At 43.8% G+C, this 18,167-nt stretch overlaps 1 long non-coding RNA gene across 3 annotated transcripts; it reads left to right on the forward strand.

Moving 5' to 3' along the window:
• The first annotated feature begins 13,049 nt into the window (after positions 1 to 13,049).
• On the forward strand, positions 13,050 to 14,071 carry LOC135390183 (uncharacterized). Of its 3 annotated transcripts, XR_010421754.1 has the most exons (4): positions 13,050 to 13,268; positions 13,559 to 13,615; positions 13,684 to 13,724; positions 13,825 to 14,071. It is a non-coding gene; the product is annotated as an uncharacterized LOC135390183 (long non-coding RNA). The 3 variants fall into 3 exon arrangements; XR_010421753.1 differs by having other exon boundaries at positions 13,050 to 13,615; XR_010421752.1 differs by having other exon boundaries at positions 13,559 to 13,724.
• Positions 14,072 to 18,167: the final 4,096 nt, after the last annotated feature.

Here is an 18,167-nt window from a genome sequence, read left to right on the forward strand (position 1 = left end):
ATCTAGCGTCATTTTTTCTTATTTTTTAATGGCTTTTTTCCTCTCTTTATAATTCACTGGCTTGCACTGTGGCATTGAGGAGTGCTCAGTCACCCTCCCAGGTGTATATCGCTCGCTGAGTGACCCCTGGTTTGCCAATCCCGAACGATGCGCAGCTACCCAGGGCCGACGAGCCGCAAACACGGCGAAACACGTGTCCTCTGGTGCTGTCGCATCGTTCCATGAGTATCTGTTTTTCTACGTGCAGCCATAGAAGCCATCTTAATCTGTAAGTTTGAATATCAAACACATCTAGCGTCATTTTTTCTTATTTTTTAATGGCTTTTTTCCTCTCTTTATAATTCACTGGCTTGCACTGTGGCATTGAGGAGTGCTCAGTCACCCTCCCAGGTGTATATCGCTCGCTGAGTGACCCCTGGTTTGCCAATCCCGAACGATGCGCAGCTACCCAGGGCCGACGAGCCGCAAACACGGCGAAACACGTGTCCTCTGGTGCTGTCGCATCGTTCCATGAGTATCTGTTTTTCTACGTGCAGCCATAGAAGCCATCTTAATCTGTAAGTTTGAATATCAAACACATCTAGCGTCATTTTTTCTTATTTTTTAATGGCTTTTTTCCTCTCTTTATAATTCACTGGCTTGCACTGTGGCATTGAGGAGTGCTCAGTCACCCTCCCAGGTGTATATCGCTCGCTGAGTGACCCCTGGTTTGCCAATCCCGAACGATGCGCAGCCAAGGGCCCGAAACTCGCCAGTTCCTTTGCGGGATAAAGTGAGGCGCTTCATGCGTTTCACGTCATCGGACGTCAGAAAACGTCATAAATTGAACGTCATGGAGACATCCGGTGGCTAGTGATTACTGATTGGTTCCCATGAGGATGAATTCGTTTTCTGAGCGATGATTGGCCGTTTTCAAATTTGTTCGCGAGCGCTTGAACAGGCGACAGCGCGGCGGCTGTGCCGGTTGGAACCGGCGTTCACGGAGTCGCCGGCGTCCGTTTCAGACGGCTCGTGTTGTGTAGCGGTTGTGTTGGACTATGAATTCTGATTTTCCTGTTTAAAAACGCAAGCTGTATCATGTGAGCGTCCTCGAACAGTCACAGCTGCCAGGGAAGATGCCTGCGCAACATTTGTGCTCTGCTTCTTGGTGTAGAAACTATTCGAGCGTCCGAACGCCTCGCACCCGATACCTGGTCAACGACTGCCGAGAGGTAAGTCATTTGTCGTCGCTTGTTGCCGTACAACACCGCATTCACTTCGTGTATTGTGAATAAGTTGCTTAACAGTTACCGGAATACGCGGTGACCGAGACAGACAGCGTATCTTTGCAGATACGATGGTAGACTATATTTCTTTTCGTGAAACAATGTCATCTAAATGTTATGATTAAATACCCGTTCACGTCGTACTGTATAAAGGTATGACGCTACTGTAAGTCTGATTCTTGGTGATTTCGCTCGACAAGTTTCGTCAGACGCGTTGACTGAGTAGCTGTTCTGTACGTAGCGCCAAAGCCAAGATTGTCAGGCTAATCGGTCAGAATATATCATTGTGAAGTAGCGCAATAAAAAGTATTTTTTGTACTAAGGTCGCCCATCACACCCCATGGCTTCGAGCTTCTCGCAACCCTACCACCGTTCTTATTTTTCGCGTTCAATAGCACCTTTATTCTTTCTATTTACATTGCAACTTTTACATGCATAACCGTATATCTGATACCAATTTTTTTCATCTTGCAGCCACTGAGCTCCAGTTCCCAGTAGCAGTCCTTGCCAGAGACAGTCCGACATTATCAGGCTTCTTCAAGCAAATTCTGGAGCAATATTAATATCATCCTGTGTACGTCTTGCTTGTATAACCGTATGTCGCACAATAAAATACTTCATGTCACAAAAACAACCTAGGCTCCGTCGTATTCCTGTAACTCCCACTGCATTCCGACAAACGCGAACCAAAAAAACAGTGCATGGAAGAAAAAAAGGAACAACAAAAGAAGACGGGAAGCAGAGCAGAGAGGAGGAAAGTAGTAAGAGAGAAACGGATGACACGTCATTTACGTCATTCGCGACATAATCAAAAAAGAAAAAAGATAGGGTGGCTAGTCCTCAGTCATTGGTCGAGCTCCGGAGGTCACGTGAGTTTTCAGCTACAATAGATTTCTACTACAGCTTCGTGCCCCTGGCGCAGCTACCCAGGGCCGACGAGCCGCAAACACGGCGAAACACGTGTCCTCTGGTGCTGTCGCATCGTTCCATGAGTATCTGTTTTTCTACGTGCAGCCATAGAAGCCATCTTAATCTGTAAGTTTGAATATCAAACACATCTAGCGTCATTTTTTCTTATTTTTTAATGGCTTTTTTCCTCTCTTTATAATTCACTGGCTTGCACTGTGGCATTGAGGAGTGCTCAGTCACCCTCCCAGGTGTATATCGCTCGCTGAGTGACCCCTGGTTTGCCAATCCCGAACGATGCGCAGCTACCCAGGGCCGACGAGCCGCAAACACGGCGAAACACGTGTCCTCTGGTGCTGTCGCATCGTTCCATGAGTATCTGTTTTTCTACGTGCAGCCATAGAAGCCATCTTAATCTGTAAGTTTGAATATCAAACACATCTAGCGTCATTTTTTCTTATTTTTTAATGGCTTTTTTCCTCTCTTTATAATTCACTGGCTTGCACTGTGGCATTGAGGAGTGCTCAGTCACCCTCCCAGGTGTATATCGCTCGCTGAGTGACCCCTGGTTTGCCAATCCCGAACGATGCGCAGCTACCCAGGGCCGACGAGCCGCAAACACGGCGAAACACGTGTCCTCTGGTGCTGTCGCATCGTTCCATGAGTATCTGTTTTTCTACGTGCAGCCATAGAAGCCATCTTAATCTGTAAGTTTGAATATCAAACACATCTAGCGTCATTTTTTCTTATTTTTTAATGGCTTTTTTCCTCTCTTTATAATTCACTGGCTTGCACTGTGGCATTGAGGAGTGCTCAGTCACCCTCCCAGGTGTATATCGCTCGCTGAGTGACCCCTGGTTTGCCAATCCCGAACCATGCGCAGCTACCCAGGGCCGACGAGCCGCAAACACGGCGAAACACGTGTCCTCTGGTGCTGTCGCATCGTTCCATGAGTATCTATATATATATATATATATATATAGTTGAAATAAATGGGAGACAGAAGACGAAAGTAGGGGAAGTAACAAAAAAGGGGTTTATTAAAACTTAAAAATCATAAAAGTTAGGGAGGATGTCTACGTTACGGCGGAAGCTCCGCCTTCTTCGGGACAAGAGAGCTAAATGTGGCCACGAGGCTGATAAGGGGCTTGAGAATGACGTGGTCGGTTGGGGGAAATTCCCGCCACCTGGCGGTTGTCAATTGGGGAAATTCCAGAGCGTTTTTGTGTCAGGTCCAGGAGTGGGGTCATCGTCCTTGTGGGTCAGTGGGGATTTTGATCTGGCTGAAACGAGAAAAGGCAACAGGGTCTTATCTAGGTTGTTAGACTTCTTATTGTTGACAGCATGCCAGGGTCCTCGTTAATGGCCGATCGGAATTTGTAAATTAGGTAAGATTCCCGTTGTTCCCGGGAGCGGTCGGAGGTAAAGTTCGACTGGAGAATAAAAACTGAGGCTTCGTTGATTGAATGTTCTGGTTGTTTGAAATGGCGTGAGACTGGAAGATTAGGTTTCTTGGTAACATCCGATCGGTGATTGTTGAATCTAATTCGAAAAAAAAAATCACAAAACATCTAAAGGCATTAAAGGCCGCAAAGAAGATCGATTCGGCGGTATATGAATACCTTCTTCCCCGTAACTCAAAGCCAGGTAGATTCTACATGCTCCCAAAGATTCATAAACCGGGGAACCCCGGACGTCCAATCGTCTCCTGCAATGGGACAGCCACTGAAAAACTCTCTAGTTTCGTAGATCATCTTCTTAAGGACATACCCCCGCGAGTACAATCGTACATCAAGGACACCAATCACTTCCTGCAAATACTAAATCAATGTCAGCCACCCCCATCTAGTCTCCTAGTTACGTTAGATGTTTCTTCCCTGTATACCAATATTCCCCACGATGATGGCATAGCTGCAGCCGAGGCGGCTTTTTCAAAGTACTCTGATTCTTCTTGTGATCCATCTGTCGTATCTACTCTACTAGAACTGATCCTAAAGAACAACAACTTTGTATTTAACGATGGCCACTATTTACAAGTCAACGGCACCGCTATGGGCACTAAAATGGCACCAAACTATGCAAATCTATTCATGGGTTCACTAGAAGAAGCATTCTTGAGCACGCGTGAGGACAAACCCACTTTATACAAGCGCTACCTTGATGACATATTTATGATCTGGCCACATTCGGAAGACAGCCTATTGGAATTTATACGCGATTTCAATGCGTTCCATACTTCTATTGACTTCACTCACACCTATTCAGCCGTCACTGTTAGCTTTCTTGATGTTCAAATTAAGCTAACCAATGGAGTTTTAACGTCTGATCTGTTCCGTAAACCCACAGACTCTCAGCAGTACTTGTCATTCCATAGTTGTCATCCTCGCCACACGAAACTGGCCATTCCCTATAGTCAAGCCCTTCGGTATAGGAGAATCTGCTCGAATGACGACGATCTGGACAGAAATTTAGAACAGCTGCAACAAACCTTTGTCGGTCGTCAGTGTCCACCCGATCTAGTTGAAGATGCTCTCAACAGAGCTCGCAAGGCAAACCGTCTAAGCTTACTGGAGAAAAGACAAAACAAATCATAAAGTAATGCCGTGAACTTAACTGTAACATTCGCCGGAAATATCCCAAACATTAACAACATACTTAGCCACCACGACAGTATCCTTCTCCAGTCAGAACGCACGAAAAACATATTTCCTAATCCACCACGTGTCGCTTACAGACGTACACGTAACTTACAAGATAGCTTGGTCCGCTCTAAAGTAGGCGAACCCACTAGCCATCCGACGGGCTGTCATCCAGGTAATGGCAGGAGATGCCAGATTTGCAAGTTAATGCAGACCGCACAAACGGTCAGAAGTACGAATTCCAACTTTACCGTCAAGATCAACGCAGACGTAGACTGTAACTCATGCAACGTTATCTATCTAATCCAATGCAACACATGCCGGGCCCAATACGTGGGTCAGACAAAAACTTCTTTCCGAATTAGATTCAACAATGACCGATCGGATGTTACCAAGAAACCTAATCTTCCAGTCTCACGCCATTTCAAACAACCAGAACATTCAATCAACGAAGCCTCAGTTTTTATTCCCCAGTCGAACTTTACCTCCGACCGCTCCCGGGAACAACGGGAATCTTACCTAATTTACAAATTCCGATCGGCCATTAACGAGGACCCTGGCATGCTGTCAACAATAAGAAGTCTAACAACCTAGATAAGACCCTGTTGCCTTTTCTCGTTTCAGCCAGATCAAAATCCCCACTGACCCACAAGGACGATGACCCCACTCCTGGACCTGACACAAAAACGCTCTGGAATTTCCCCAATTGACAACCGCCAGGTGGCGGGAATTTCCCCCAACCGACCACGTCATTCTCAAGCCCCTTATCAGCCTCGTGGCCACATTTAGCTCTTTTGTCCCGAAGAAGGCAGAGCTTCCGCCGTAACGTAGACATCCTCCCTAACTTTTATGATTTTTAAGTTTTAATAAACCCCTTTTTTGTTACTTCCCCTACTTTCGTCTTCTGTCTCCCATTTATTTCAACTATAATTACATAGCCGTCCGATCCAACTCCAACTTTTCAAGATATATATATATATATATATATATAGATACTCATTGAACGATGCGACAGCACCAGAGGACACGTGTTTCGCCGTGTTTGCGGCTCGTCGGCCCTGGGTAGCTGCGCATCGTTCGGGATTGGCAAACCAGGGGTCACTCAGCTAGCGATATACACCTGGGAGGGTGACTGAGCACTCCTCAATGCCACAGTGCAAGCCAGTGAATTATAAAGAGGGCGGAAAAGCCATTAAAAAAATAAGTTAATGATGCTAGACGTGTTTGAAATTCAAACTTACAGATTAAAATGGCTTCTATGGCTGCACGTAGAGAAACAGATACTCATTGAACGATGCGACAGCACCAGAGGACACGTGTTTCGCCGTGTTTGCGGCTCGTCGGCCCTGGGTAGCTGCGCCAGGCGCCCACAGCTCCCCATAGAGCCCATAGTTTGAGATAATTCAGGCAACACTGGACATACGACCAATGAAAATGCGTCGTGATGCCTAGCAGCCAACCAATCAGCAACCTCTCAGTTTGGCTCGGCTTTCGGCCGGCCCTGGCTGCCATTGACTTCTACTGGTTTTCATACCTTGCGCCCGTTATTCCAAAATAACTAAGACATTTTTGATAGGCGAAATACATATTTATTGATGCAACGTATAAACTCAAATGCTTGACTCATATATTCACCGTGCGTACAGGACGTTTCGTTCCTTGAATAGACAGCAACCAAACCAAGTTCGAACTTGCAAAGCACACATACAGCCTACTTCTGGAGGCGAGCGAAGTCCATGAGTGCGTGCGTTTCACAGATGAGCATCTTCTTCTCATTCTGGCGATGCACCGTAGGTCACACAGTCACGGGAAATACTTTTGTCGTTACGAACACTCTCTTCTTAGTCACTGTATTTGAAAATGCGACAGCGCTCGAAAGTGTTCCTCTGGCGTCAGCTCACCAAGCGTTCCAGTTCCGACCCGGCAAGAATGTCCGTAGGTTGACACTTTATCAGAGATCAGTACATGGCCAGAGTCACTATAGCTCACGAACAAACCCGCGCGTACACTTCCTCTTTGGTCGTTGTGGTCAACCGCCATCGGCGAGCCGCGGAGACGCAGCGACCTTGCTTGGAGCTGGCCGACTGCCCGGACTGCCCGCGAAAAGTGAGCTGTCAGATATTTCGAAACGTTATCAACCAATCCCGGAGCGCGCATCCTCCTTTGGCCAATGGGCATCCGTCATGATGCCTGACGATGTAATACCACGTGACTGTGACGTGATTTTATTTTTCTACTGCCGCAAACGCGGGGAGCTGTGGAGGCCTGGCTGCGCATCGTTCGGTATTGGCAAACCAGGGGTCACTCAGCGAGCGATATACACCTGGGAGGGTGACTGAGCACTCCTCAATGCCACAGTGCAAGCCAGTGAATTATAAAGAGGGCGGAAAAGCCATTAAAAAAATAAGTTAATGATGCTAGACGTGTTTGAAATTCAAACTTACAGATTAAAATGGCTTCTATGGCTGCACGTAGAGAAACAGATACTCATTGAACGATGCGACAGCACCAGAGGACACGTGTTTCGCCGTGTTTGCGGCTCGTCGGCCCTGGGTAGCTGCGCATCGTTCGGGATTGGCAAACCAGGGGTCACTCAGCGAGCGATATACACCTGGGAGGGTGACTGAGCACTCCTCAATGCCGCAGTGCAAGCCAGTGAATTATAAAGAGGGGGGAAAAGCCATTAAAAAAATAAGTTAATGATGCTGTCCTCTGGTGCTGTCGCATCGTTCAATGAGTATCTGTTTCTCTACGTGCAGCCGTAGAAGCCATTTTAATCTGTAAGTTCGAATTTCAAACACGTCTAGCATCATTAACTTATTTTTTAATGGCTTTTCCCCCCTCTTTATATATATATATATATCTTTTAAATATATTCGCATTTAGCTGGGACATCCTGTATACATGTGTGTGCGTATGTTTGTAAGGACTCAAACGTCGCCACGCCAGTAGTGTCAGTACTGTCATGTCAGTACTGGCATGGCGACGTTTGAGCATACAAACATATGCTACACGTGCATCGGGATCTTCGTTGATTGTTGGTTCTAGCTTGTAAATGAGGCAAGACTCGCGTTGTTCCCTGATCTATCTGAACAAAAGTTTGACTGAATAATAAAAGGTGTAGAGTCATTTATTGAATGACCAGGCTGTCTGAAGTGTTGAGAAACAGGAAGATTTGGTTTTTTGGTAGCGTCAGGTCGGTGGTTGTTGAATCTGATCCGAAAAGATGTGATGAAAAGATGGCTTACATATTGTGCTTGAGCGTGCATTTAGTGCAACGCTTGTCAAGCACAATACGTAGATCACTACTTCCAGAGGGTCCCCGGGCAAAAAATATACGCTTTGTAACTGTATTTCAGATATATGTTAATCGTGGTACCTCTATAAGGCAAGACGTTGTTATGACTCCCGGCGGATGCAGAGACGGGCACTGCAAGTACAACTGAAACGCGGGGTACTTTCCTTCTTGCCCGCGCGGCTCGTCTCTTCAGTCTTCACTCGTGTGAGTATCGAAACACATGCTTCTGCGCAGAGATGACGTGCACGAAGTTTGCAGCTTTGGAACAAGTTACGGTGCTACTTCACGTTCCACTTAAAGCATCAATCCGGATTAATTCTCTTGTTCTCATATACTTCTAAATACAGTCAAACTGCTTTATAGCGAACACCTTTTTAACGAAAATACCACTACAGCAAACTTTTTTGCGGTCCCGCTGGAGCCCTATAGGTTCAATAATGGACATCCTTTTTAACGAAAATGCCTTTACAGCAAATTTTTCTTGCTGTCCCCTGAGTTTCGTTGTAAAGGAGTTTGACTGTACAAGATAATGTTGTCTTGTGGAGAAAATAAATTCAGCGCGTGTTAATTGATAGGTAGCACATTAAAGTTGGAAAAGTAATGCGCCCTTATACTTTTGTTTGTTCATCTACCTGTCACCCAAGCGAGGATGTAAAAGAGGGGAAAACCGTGTGCCCTATCCTTGATTGGCAATTCAATTTCTGTCGCACATAATGCTTCAGCTGAGCTTTGGCTGTAGCATGCTATCCAAGATCGGACACCGTCACCACGAAAAACCCCGGGTCTGCCCCTACTGTCACCGACGTGTTGGAAGTCACCATCAGCGCCTTTTTCGAGTAGTGTTCACCTCGCAAGGTTGTCATAGTCAGCCCTGCAATGATGTGTGATTACTGATTTTCACGTCTTTCTTGCAGCTACTGGTGCCGGTGCCGTCCGTGTCTGACTGTTTCCTCCCTTCACAGCAATATTCGAAATATCTTACAACGAATGGTTTTTCTGAATAAAGACGTGCACAGTTGTCGAATCTTATACACGTTTTTGGGTGTAATTCAGCGGTACCCTGTCTAACTTCTTTTGGGGTGTATAACAACGCTCTCGTACGAGAGTTCACCCTCTCGAAAGGGTGGTTTTTGCTAGATTTTAACACCTTCTAGGTTGTAATTCAGAAGTGACCTGACCCCTTTTAAGTCTGTGTCAACAGCCACACACGGGAGTACACCTGGACACTACACTGTTTCAAAATGGTGTTGTAGAATGCTAGGGCCCTAATAGGGGTACCTGACTACGAGGTCCTCTTCGGTCTGTAAAGTGACAAATGGTAAATAACCTAGGTAGTTGAGTGTTTAGTTACTCGCTGGATTACTTTCAGTATTATGTAATTGTAAGCGCAACTTAATCCCAATTGAAGTGTAGCCAGCCTTAAGCTCACAGAAGAGGCATGGCTCCTAAGAAGTATATAGTTGTCGTCCAACAAGCGCGCCATCCCATTCGATGTGTGATTTGTAGACTCTTTATATCTCCATTAAATCCATTTAACATCACAATAGACGTAAACATAAGTGAGTTTTTCTGGAATCTTCGAGATAATAATAGTAATACTCCTTGAAGTCGGCCCAGGACGCATGCTAACCCCCTGTCCTCCTGTCCGCATCTGTACGCCGCTCATAGCCACCAGTTGCTTCGCGGCGCTAGCTCGGAATAAAAAATATTTTAATATACTGCGCACAGCAGGACTTGTAGGGTAAGGTGGGGCAAGATGAGACACGAGGCAAGGCGCGACATTTTGTACTCGACGCCGCCTGTCTCAGAGACGCGTTGCTCCATGCGCTTGGAACTTTACTCATAGGCGGCTCTGCATGTGCGCGTTATTGCACGTCAGAATTGTCCGGATTCGTGCTTGCGTTGAAGAGAAAAAAATTCGGTTACTTCTGCCTGGAATGTAAAGACCCGCAAAAAAAGGCGTGATTTTCTGTAGTTGTCAGATGTGCAGCAGCGTGTCGTAAGTTTATTCTCTCAATGTACGTCCACATCTTAAAATCTTTAGTCATTCATCTAGATATATGCGAAATATGGGCACTCCTGGTTATATGTGGTTAGCTGAAACATTAATGCATCCGATGATTTGCACAGGGCAAGGCGCAACAACTTAATGTAATTTCATTGCAATGCAATTTAAATTTAATGTAATTTAGAAACTGATAAGTCACGTATTAGGTGGCTTTATGCTTGTTCCTCAAAGATTGCTTTTTTTTTTGCATACTGCCTAGGATATTCCACCAATTTTTCCTGTATCCTAGAATGTTTCCAGCAAAGCAGAAGCGCAGTCAAAAGCGAGCGACCAGCGACACATCAGACAGGCGGTGCCCTGTTTGCAAAGGACGGTGGAGGAAAATAGCACCGGGTGCCGTGTGGTTTTATTGCACATCATGTAGGCGGTGGGCTGTGGGCGGTGGGCGGTGCTGTGTAGGTGCTTGAATTGCAGAACCTATGAGAGGATTGGTGTTCCGAACAACATAGAAGGGAGAATCACATACAAGGCCACAAGTTGCCTAAGAAATTAACTATGAAGAATGAAAGTCACTGAAAAGGTTAGCCAGCTGTAGCTCCTACAGCTGGCTAACCTTTTCAGTGACTTTCATTCTTCATTGTAAAAACTAATTTGTATAGTTCATTACCACGGCGTGTCTCACCTTGTCCCACGCGATGTCTCGTCTTGCCCCGAGGGTTGGAGCAAGATGAGACAATCTGCATTTTTGAGTTTCTTGTTCTGTGTTTACTTTAGAATAGACTGCTTTCATTCAGATTTACAGATCAGAAATTCTAGACCACCGAGAATGTGACTATGGCTAGTTTTTTTTTTTTTTAACACGAAAAATAAAAATATTTTTATCATGCGTGTCTTTAAAAAACTCTCAATTCAATTGCACATTTCCGTCTCATCTTGCCGCACCTTCCCCTATATCTGGTCACGCCATACTTGGCGCTTATCAGCCCAGTATGTGCTGCTTCTGCTGCAAACTAGTGGATTTCACAAGAGGGTACAGATAATGTGTTGCTACCTTAGACATTTTCTACACCAGCCTCGAGACATATTGTTGCGCTGAAGGACTTTTGTCACTCTTATATACTCATTTAAGACACACACGCAGATACTATTCTTTTCTTCTTTTTCTTTTTGTACACAGGCTGTGATAGGGGTGTATGGAAAGGGATACAACCTATTTACTGCATAAATGTTACATATGAAGGTGCTTAACATTGAACAGTTGTGCGTCCCGTCCTTATCTGCGGCGGAAAAAGAAGGAAGAAGAGACATCGAAAGTCGAAGAGGAAGAAGAAAAGGAGGAGTTCGGGTATTGTTCGGCTACAGTCGCTAGATTGACTAGTACCTTGATCGGGAGCCGTCGCGTGTACCCGCCGATGTTCCTGGCGATGGATGGCACCGCACGCATCTTGTAATGCCAGTGCCGTGCATGCCAAAGGGAGTCTGGCCATTAAACTGAGCCTAAAAAAGAGGCTCCAGCTGTCAATCAAATTGAGCGTTTTTCATTGGCTGCTATTTCATATGCGGGCCATCATGACACCAAACTTTTCCCGAAAGTAGCGGCATAGCTTGGAACCGTGAAGCGAGGATTTTATGACAAAATGTTTTTACAAATTGCTTCAATTTTATACCGCAAGTGTACATTCTGTTGCAATTATCTTGCAAATCATCTTTGAATTACGCTGTAGATCATGAAATTATGCAGTGTCGATGTTTACGTTTCGTCGACCTCGTTAGGCCTAGTAAAGACAGCGATCGCAAGCAAATAGCAGAAAAACGCTACGGGTGCCCCAAAATTGCATTTCAGGACAGACTTTTACCCATATACGCACGTTTCCCGGTTCTTGATTCAACATTGCTTAGTGTCATTGTTGAAATGCGTATAATACCGGCAGTGTGTTCCAATTAGCGGTTTTGCCGGCAAAACCGTTATGTTAGCAAATACTTCCCGACATGCCCGTCGCCATCCAGATGGCGTCGATAAAAGTGGCCGCACAATCCATTATGTGGGTAGGTCGTCAGTCCAATCAATCAAATTGGTTTCACACACACATAGACACACACAAAGAGGAACGGTCTTGATAACATAACCCAGCGGTGCCTATTGGTAGATGATAATTAGTTCTGATCAAACTGTCTGTTGCTGGAAAACAAAATATACACGGGTATTTTTAAAATAGAATGGAGCCTACAGTGTGGGATATTGAAGAATGTTGATTATTACAAATACTTCGGTGTCAATATTATAAGCGATCTAAAGCTGCACAGCCATTTAAACACATTTACCCGTATTCACCAACTTACTTAAACCATTAGTTTAGTGACGTCGGGTTTAAATCGATCACGTGAGACCTTCGTTCGCCAATCCTGGATCACCACCCCATGCTCTACAACCTGCTTCTGTGAAGCCAATGGCACCGCACATAGCGGGCTTCCTGCACGGCGCATGCGCATTTCGCCAGAGTCTGCCAGAAGCGATGGAGGCCGGTAGGCCTAATCCTCGGTTCACGAAGAATTTTTCATCAAATCTTGGGTAAGTTTTGATTGATATAGTTACTAGAAGCGCCCAGGAGGTGGATTTTATCGCAATGGGACGAATATTCGATTCAAATATTCCATTTCGACCACCCACCCAAGCTACTTAAACCGGTGGTTTAAGACCCATGTATTTGAATGGGACGTATTTTAAACTAGGGGAGAGGCTAGTTTAACGTCGGCCTAAGTACGTTGCAACTGTGAACGTGTGCTGAAAAAACTATTGTAGAGTGGTTGTGGTAGGTGAGGTTTCACTAACTCGAAATCTAACTGGTAAAAATTAAGCAGAATCGTTTTAAATGCACGGTTAATAAACGAAAACGGCGTAACGCTTGGCCGGGGGTACGAAATGCGGCTGTTGTTTTTCGAAGGCGCTATCGCGAACTTTTGCATGACAAAGGTAAAAAGCACCGTCAAAGTGTGGTCAAAGTGAGTGACATCGACATGTGCCACTGGACAAAATCCAGATACCAATCCAATGGACCGATAGAGCGTGCGGATGGGCGAACGTCAATGTGCATCATCAAAAACAAAGCATAGTGCTGGCGCTTATTATGATGTCATCTCCTGTGATGCAAACTGTAAGCACCCCGTCATTGTACAGTAAGAGCAATAACGTGCTAGATGGTTGTTGCGAGCCCCGATTGAGAAATTGAGGGGCGTTATCCACTCGCATGTTTATTAACCGTCCCAGTATCTGTCATCTCTTTGTAGCGTGTCTTATCTCCAGAGACCTTTAATCGTGCAATAGGACTGATCATGAAGTGCAATAGCGTCTTGCGGCTGTTGTGTGGATACTATCTAGGCATGGAAATATGCATGTTGTTGCACTACACTGAACACGGAATTTGAGCAGATTTTGCTTTCCCAGGTTATGAAAATACCGGAGCAAAACCGAACGAGGTCCCCATTTTCCCTGGATTCACATGTAATAATAATAATGTATTGTAATAATTCACATAGATGAAACTGAAATGTGTGTTTTACTTATTTCAGCATGCCACAGCAGAGGAGACCAATGAAAAACAGTTCTTCAGGTATTGTGTTACTACTGCTACATTGGAAAACATTAAAAAAAAACAGCTGCTTACTTCTATTTTGATTTACTGTATGGTAACAGTAGATCTGCTTTTGTAGGGCTGTTTCTGCAAAAGACAGTGCTAAAGGAGGCTGGAGACCTTTTGGATGCATCATTACTTTTTTAGGTTAACTATTGCAGGTACATAACCATAACCAATCAATGACAGTTTTTGTGCATTGTATAAGCACAGATATTCTGGAGATCATTGCTTAAAAAATCTCTGTTGTGGACTCATTTGTCACAACAACTTTGTATTTGTGAGATTTTTGTTTATATTCAGACAATAAAGGCTATTACGTAGTTCCACAAGGATGACTTTTTTCATAGAGGCATGCACTCTCGATACCCTGCTCAATTAGATGGTGAGGTCACGTGAAAACATAAGTAAGCAATGGTGCACAAGGAAAAAACTCCTTGCTACATTCCACATGCTGACTCCACTAATATGTCTGAGGTGTACTGGAAAAGAGCTGAATTGCATAGGAATCAAGGGCAATGTGTACAGAAACTTTAAGCTCTTTTGCCCATTATTGCATTGCACTGGAAGTTGAAAATTAGATCAACTGCAATTACTGCATATAACACCTTCCAGATAGATTTAACAAAACATAGGGTACAGACTTATCAATAGATGGTATTGACAATTATAATAGTAGCCAGCTGGTACACACAACATCAAAATGGAAATGTGGTTCTGTCATAACTGTAGCATGAGTGCATGGAAATATTGTACATGGCCACGTGACTGTTGTCAACTATTTAAAAGAAAGTTAGCTTCTGTTAGCATGGGTACAGATTTGTCCTGCCAGTGCAGCTGTTTGTATATACACTGAGCACACGAGAACGTGAAAGAGCACGGTCCCATGTTAACAGTAGCTATCGTTCTTTTACGTTATAGACAGCTGCCGTAATGCTGCATAGTTAATTTCTGTGTGCACGTGTTCAGTGTGGATATTGATGACAGTAGTAAAGCAGGGTAAACATGCACCCATGTTACACTATCTCTCCTTTTATAATGAAAAAATGGCTAGGAAGCAAGCGAGCTGGTGAAGATGATGCATAATGTAAAAACCCCGAGACTAGGGAACACGAAGGGACAGACCCAACACGAAGTCTGATGTGTCTGTCTCTTCGTGTTCCCTAGTCTCGGGGGTTTTTACATTATGCATCTCCTTTTATGTTGTTGATAGCTGTCGTATGGCCACAGAGTTTATCCATGTACTCAGGTGTTGAGTGTGAATATAGTACTAAACAGAAAAACAGAGTCCCTTTTGTGTCTCCTGAAGCTCAAGGCTTTTCTTTCAAGCTAAAATGTATGCATGCTGTTCTGCATCATTTCTGTGAGCAGGACTGTTAAAAATTGCTTGACGACACTGCAGCTTTACACTAGTGTGATCAGTGCACTCTTGTTGTGTAGTCTCATATCCTGTAGAGGTAAATCTTAAGAATGGGAAAACACATTCCTATGGAATCATGCTACATGATTTATAATATACTCCTGCATGCACATTGCAATCATGCTTCTATTTATCGCGATATTTATGCCTCTAATTTGGTGTTGTGCCTGTCTTCAACGTGTTCTGAATAGCTGAGTTCAAAAATAGGGAACCAAACCAATATCCACATCTAATATGCATATGTGTAGTACCTCACTGTACATTCAGTTATGTTACAACTTGTTCCTTATACACCAGCTCAGGTGCATGCTAAGTGTCCACGGTTTTTCCTGTATGACATGTCCTGTACAATATCTACGCAGAATGGGTACTCCCATATCACACCGGCTCTCCTCTGCCTCGACTCACACTCCACTCCTAAAGCAGTGAGTGGAGGGTATACAGAATATGGGAATACTACGGTAACAAAATTCGGATGTAACTAAGACTGTGTCATCAGCGTCATGACAAATGGTTTTAACATCTATGGATCTGTCACTCGAAACAGTGCCTGAATGCTGTTGCAATACACGACACCATGACATACATTTATCGCTGGAAAGCTTCCTTCCACCTCATCGTCACCTGGAGAATATGTGGCATCTCATGCAAACTATTTTCACTGAATGACTGGCACCAAATGCCTGTGACATTAGATTGTATATGTGTCACACCTGGTTATTTATTTTGTTTCAAATATGTGGCAGGCATTAGCTTAGGCTTATCGCATACCATGCCATCCCCAACACAACTGACCTTCATGTAACACACGAAAGACATGTCTGTGTAAGAGCTTGCTTCACCATAGGTTCATAAATCTTGTGGTTATGTGTGTGGAATTTTTCATTTCTTTTTAACGGGAAATTCACACTACTTCTGTTTCTTTTCAGAACCCCCCTCTCCTCCTACATTTTCATTTTCTTAGGGGTGCATAAAGTTCAGTAAAGTGGAACAAAATAATTACATGCTTATCTTGTGCGCCAACATAATGCATTTGGCCGGAACTTGTGAAACTGTTGCTTTGGGTGCTGGTAAATTTTCTGAACCATTTCCCCATACATCATGTATTAATTTCCTGAAGTTGCCTGAAGACTGCATGTTCATCACTCGTTACTGAAGTTAGGTGGTTAGTCATGCAGAGGCATGTGTATTATTCAGTGTTATGTCCCATACATCTGCTCCCAAACTTTGTCCTTCATGATGCAGTACACCATGCTCAATACATTAAACTGTCCAGTTACATAGATTTGTGTTGACACAACTGGATGAATATGTCCGCCTCTACAAAGTGACAACTACCAAAGTGGTTAAAAAAATTAGTGAAATTGTGGAAGAAAGATATACAAACATGTAAATTTTAATAAAAGTAATACAGCACATTGTAGCTAAGATGCACGTGATTTCAAGTTGCATTCCTTTCTTTGTGTGAGCTTATTTGCATTGCGCATATTTGTCCATTGCAAACTTCATCTCACTGTCTGCTATAGATCAATACAGAAAGCAAGCAGACAATGATCAGTGCTACTACAGAGATTTCATGCTAGAATGAGCACCTCTAGGTGTGCCTTGCTTTGATATTCCACTGTGTTGTTTCTTAAGAAATAGCACAATCTCTCAATACAAAGCTGTACAGTCAAACTGCATAACCACATAGTGCAGAAATGCAGCCTGTGCAATAATTTTTCAGAGCTTTATCATCGGTGTAAAGAACGAGAATTAGTCGAGGCAGGTCACAAACATGTAATCCTAGAATGCCCAGTTGCTTGAATTACAGTTTGTAGCTCAGGATGTCTGCAATCCAGTAAAGCATGGAAAACTGGGAAAATAGTTCGAAAACTATTCCATGACTGGAAAACTAAAAAAATGCAAAGCAAGGGGTTGAAGATCTGCTGGAATAAAAATAAACAAACTAACAATTATACAGTTACCTCTTATGTCATTTCACAGTCAAAGTTGAGTGATCTGTGTTAGGATGGAGTGATAACTAACTGCATCACTAACGCAAATTCTTTCTGAACAAGAATCCTAAAGTAAAAGCTTAAATAAGGAGTGATTTCACAGAGTGTAGTGCATGATGCAGTCGTCCGTGTCATTGTTCGTCTGTCCACGTTTTTTGGCTGTCTACACACCATAATTCGTATGACCTACCCTGCCTTGCTACACTTGTTTAGTGCATGATGTGCTGTTGGCCGTATTTTAGCATGGCATGAGCTGTGGGGAGCATTGGTGGTCGTGATGGTTTGGCATGTAATGGTGCGATGATAATGCTAGTGAAATTTACAATGCCAGTATGAAGTTGAGAGAGAAGCTTGTAAAGAATTAGCACGGAAAATGTGTAAGTCCCGAACCAGTTGCATAAAAGTGTTCCCTCAATAGATGAAGTTGAAGAAATAAGCACAATGCAATTATTGAACAAAATAACAGCACAGGCTTATTTGTAGCTGATGTTGCAGCTGTTGTATGTGTTTTCTTTGGTCCATTCCTGTTTGCTCTATCCTTTGAACACCACTCGTGAAACTGGTATAACACCTCCTTCTTTATGAGATATTTGGTTCATTTTAACATCTGTATTTTGTGTACGTGGTCTCATTAAACTACAAATCCTGAATAGTTCAGACGTAGTGTGCTGGCACTAAAGTGTGGCCATTTATTTTAACAATGTCGAATGCGTCATATCAAATGACAAATATGCTCAGTAACGGCAATGAATGACAAATATATACATTAGGTATGTTCCTATTTCGTGAAATTTCATCAGAGCAAGAGACAGTCACAACGTAACGATGAATCTTTGTGGGCTGAACAGAACAATCAATTTAGTGCTTAGTGATTTCTACAATAATCTGATATGCTGAAATGCAGAAATAAAAGAGGTCAGAGTTAAGCACAGCAACGCACCGCACTGACACGGGGTCACAACACTTCCACGCTCACAAGCAAGGACGCCCTGGGTAACATGACGA

This window comes from Ornithodoros turicata, chromosome 3 (assembly GCF_037126465.1).
Source record: "Ornithodoros turicata isolate Travis chromosome 3, ASM3712646v1, whole genome shotgun sequence".
In the NCBI taxonomy this organism is placed as follows: Eukaryota; Metazoa; Arthropoda; class Arachnida; order Ixodida; family Argasidae; genus Ornithodoros; species Ornithodoros turicata.